We start from the raw sequence: 4678 nt of genomic DNA, 5'->3' as shown, positions 1-4678 counted from the left end.
TAAGATCTTCCCCCTGACTTTCCCTCTCTAGAGATAACATCAAAGCATCCGTTATATTTCAGCTCCAGGCCCAGAAAAGCTGCAAAACCAGGACAGGGAGGCCAGGGCCAACTGCAATGACGAATGACCACGTGCCCTGGCGCTGACCTAACAGTGGAGATCAGGCCCATGAAAGTGCACACCTGGGAAAGCTGATGAATATTTTTTCGAGATCCTCCCCTAAAAATCCCGCCTCTGGGAAGCAGATAAAACCCCTCAAGATAAAGGAAGCCGGCCCTCGCTCCCTTTGGAGCACGCCTCCGCCTTGTCACGGGTGAACTTTCTATTTTCTTTCCCCTAAACTCTTCCTGTCCCAGCTTTAATAAACGGCCTCTTAAAATCACCTGGATTCCTGTTGTGAAATCTCACCTACACGAAATCTAGACCCCGCACACTCCCGGCCGGCTGGGGGGCGACTCGGCCTGATCCGGGTCCAGTGGGACACTACTGTCCGGTGACACGACTATCAAACCCTCTCTAGGCAGGAGAAACAGATAAATCAATAACTCCACCAAGATTATACAACCGGAAAGGTACGGAGTAAGCGGAAGTAAGGGAGGCGAGGGGATCGGCCCAGAGACACAGAAACAGATTCCCGACCCGGCCGACCCCCAACTCCACGCGCGAACCTTGCACAAACCTGCCATCCGCCGCTTCTGTTCCCCAAGAGCGAGGATGGCACCTACGGGGCCCACGCCACGCAAGCCAGTCAGAGACACGGGGTCCGCACTCGCTCACTCGCTCACTCGCTCACCTCCTCGGAGATCGTGGTGACTCGCGCCCATCCCACTCAGAATCCCGGAGGGAAACAGGGGCCACAGCTCCGCCCTCCCAGAGCGGAAGTGGATCTCACTGCCCAGCGCTTCTGGACTACACTTCCCAGAATCCTCCACAAGGTGGCGCTTATCTTAGGTTGCCGCTTCAAAAAAAAATACATAAGATGATTCAGTTCGGTCAGTTCTTAGGCACTATTAGAGCTTGACTTTTTTTTTTCTTCTTTTCTTTTTTCTAAATTAAAAAAAAAATCACAGTATTAATAAGTATGACTGAAAAGTAAATGTGGATGAATAGGGCAGAAAGTTAAAGGATCTCAAAGTCTGTTTGGTAGCCCCTGGATGCCCCTAAGTCTCTGACAGTTTATCTTGTGTGAGCTATTCATTCGGAAATGCTGGACACACGAAAAGGAAAAGTGATCTCTCACCACCCCACAGAACAAATACCAAAAGTTTCCCATTTATCTTGGTTTTAAATATTCATTTTTAAATTAGTTTTCTGGCAAGTGAAAGAAAATACAGTCAAGAAAGTGAGGGAAATACTGTAACTTGAAAAAGCCTCGAATGTATGTTGAAAATGTTTCTTCCTTTAGCTCACCTTCAAACGTCTCATAATCTATATCCAGCCTGCTCTTGACATCATAAATACGATAGGATGTTTTACTTTTCTATAAGAGCCATGATTATTCAAAAAATAGGTGTGGATGTATGGGATATGGGGATCGCACTCAAGTAACTAACAAATTCAACTTTTTTAGGGCACTTTTTTTGAGGTATGCTAGGGTGTCTCAAAAAATGTATACACTTTAACAACTGGTAGTTCTTTTTTTTTTTTTTTAATATGGGACGCTTCATGAATTTGCATGCCATCCTTGTGCAGGGGCTATGCTAACCTTCTCTGTATTGTTCCAATTTCAGTATATGTGCTGCCAAAGCGAGCACTGATAGCTCAATTTTGAAAATGCAATGTATTTTAATAAACACTGCCTTGGTAATTATTCAAAGTGTGTGGATACATTTTGGAGGGACACCCTATATTTAGTCTCTAGCCAGGTAGCTCAGTTGGTTTTGCCCTAATACACCAAGGTTGCAGATTTGATCCATGGTCAGGGCACATACAAGGAGCAACCAATGAATGCATGAATGGGTGGAGCAACAAATCAATGTTTCTCTCCCTTCCCTTCACTCTCTAAAGTCAATCAATAAATTTTTTGTTAAGCCCTGACTGGTTTGGCTCAGTGGATAGGGCATCAGCCTGCGGACTGAGGGGTCCAGGGTTCGATTCCAGTCAAGGGCATGTACCTTGGTTGCAGGCACATCCCCAGTAGGGAGTATGCAGGAAGCAACTGATCGATGTTTCTCTCTCATCGATGTTTCTAACTCTCTATCCCTTTCCCTTCCTCTCTGTAAAAAATCAATAAAATATATTTTAAAAAAATAAAATAAAATGTATGCTATGAATTGGTATATGTATAGTAAGTACATTGTGAATGTACTTACAATCTAACTTACACATCCATCAACTCACATTGCTAACTTTGTGGTGAGAACCTTTAAGGTCTACTCTCAGCAAATTTCAACTGTAGTTAACGTGGAATACACTAGATCCTCAGACCTTAATCATCTTATAACTGAAGGTTTGCACCCTTGAACCAACCTCTCCCTACTTCCCCCACCCCCACCTGCATCCCCCAGGCAACCACCACCATTCTACTCTGTTTCTATGAGTTTAACTTTTTTCCTCCCTTAGATTCCACATATAATTCTACTAGGCAGTATATGTCTTTCTCTGTCTGACATTTCAGTTAACATAATGCCCTCTTGTTACATTCATGTTATTGCAAATATTTCTCCATATTGTCTATAAAACAATGATTAGAGGCTCAATTTGATTCATTTTTAAAAAAATATATTTTTATTGATTTCAGAGAAAGGAGAGGGAGAGATATAAACATCAATGATCAGAGAATCATTGATCACTGCCTCCTACACACCCCCTACTGGGGATCGAGCATGCAACCCCGGCATGTGCCCTGACTAGGAATTGAACACTCAACCACTGAGCCACATGGGCTGGGCTAATTCAATTTTTTTCAGAAAGAATACTTTATGGGTGGTTCTGTTTGTATCTCCTGAAAGTTGCCAAGATATCCTAAAAGAGAACAAGATAAGAACACGTCCTCTACTAAATATCAAGACTCATTGAAAGCCTGGCTGGCGTGGCTCAGTGGTTGAGCATCAACCTATGAAGCAGGAGGTCATGGTTTGATTCCCCGTTAGGACACATGCCTGGGTTGCGGGCTTGATCCCCAGTAGGGGGCGTGCAGGAGGCAGCCGATCAATGATTCTCTCTCATCATTGATGTTTCTATCTCTCTCTCCCTCTCCCTTCCTCTCTGAAATCAATAAAAATTTATAAATAAATAAAAAAAGACTCATTGCAAAGCTATAGTAACTAAAGTACTATGGTTTTGGTAAAAATATTGAAAAATAGATCAATCAAAGGAAATTAAGAGCCAAAACAGACCTGTAATTATGTATAGACTAGAGGCCCAATGCACAAAATTTGTGCACAGGTAAGGTCCCTAGCGGCTGCCGGCTACCGACCAGGGCCTCCCTTCACACTAGCCTTGGCCTGGAGCCGCCCGCTCACCTACTCACCTACTCCCACCATCCTGTGCAGTTCCACTCTCATCAGGGCCCATCAGGACCGGTAGTACCTCCACTGCCCGCCCCCCTCTCTCCCCCGCTGCCAGTGCCACCCCCTGGTGGTCAGTGCACATCTAACTCCCTGTGGCTCTAACTCCCACCCATAAGGACGATTTGCATATTAGCCTTTTATTATATAGGATTACTGGTTTTCTTTAAACATGGTACTGCAAAGTAGTGGGGAATGAGGCAAAATTTCGGTAACTGGCATAGGAAGAACTAGATATTCCTATGAAGAATAATTAAATTCTGCCAGAGGCGATATACACTTTGAAGATCCCATAAGTCGATTTTAATTTCATCACCTACCAAAAAATAAATTTCAAAAAAAAGAGAAAGGGAAGTAAGTTTTTTTTAAAAATGTGCATGGCCCTAGCTGGTTTGGCTCAGTGGATAGAGCGTTGGCCTGCAGACTGGAGGGTCCCAGGTTCGATTCCAGTCAAGGGCACATGCTCAGGTTGCAGGCTTGATCCCCAGTAGGGGGTGTGCGGGAGGCAGCTGATCAATGATTCTCTCTCATCATTGATGTTTCTATCTCTATCTCCCTCTCCCTTCCTCTCTGAAATCAATAAAAATATTTTTTAAAAATGTGCATGTACACAGAAGTATCAATATATGTACAAATTCACTTGTATAGAATAATGACTCAAACACATTACCAACTGTATATGAGGTTTTATATAATTTTTACAGAAAGGTTTAAATTATTTCAAAACAGCAAGTTTAAAGAAATGCAGGAGTTGGGAGGCTGGGTGAAAGAGGTACAAATTGGCAGTTACAAAGTAGTCCTGCGGATGTAAAGTACAGCATAGGGGGTCTATATAATAAAAGTCTCATTGACTGTTACAGAATAGCCAGTCACTATGATGCCCACTGATCACCAGGGGGCAGACGCTCAAGGTAGGAGCTGCCCCTGGTGGTGAGTGCGCTCCCACAGGGGGCATGCCGCTCAGCTGCCAGAAGCCAGGCTCACAGCTAGTGAGAGCAGTGGCAGTGGCGGAAGCTTCTCCGGACTCTGTAGCAGCACTAAGGAGCAGCAAGCAGGGAGGCATTAAGGAGCGAGGATCCCAGACTGCGAGAGGGCACAGGCCGGGCTGAGGGATTCCCTCCTCCAGTGCATGATTTTCGTGCACCGGGCCTCTAGTATAGTCAATATTT

General features: G+C 44.4%; 1 non-coding gene across 1 annotated transcript; it reads right to left on the bottom strand.

Annotated features, from left to right (window-relative positions):
- Positions 1-1647: 1647 nt before the first annotated feature.
- On the bottom strand, positions 1648-1754 carry LOC111824867. The gene has a single exon (XR_002827933.1). It is a non-coding gene; the product is annotated as a U6 spliceosomal RNA (small nuclear RNA).
- Positions 1755-4678: the final 2924 nt, after the last annotated feature.

This window comes from Myotis lucifugus, unplaced genomic scaffold, assembly GCF_000147115.1.
Source record: "Myotis lucifugus unplaced genomic scaffold, Myoluc2.0 scaffold_9450, whole genome shotgun sequence".
In the NCBI taxonomy this organism is placed as follows: domain Eukaryota; kingdom Metazoa; phylum Chordata; class Mammalia; order Chiroptera; family Vespertilionidae; genus Myotis; species Myotis lucifugus.
This window is presented reverse-complemented; position numbering and strand designations above follow the sequence as displayed.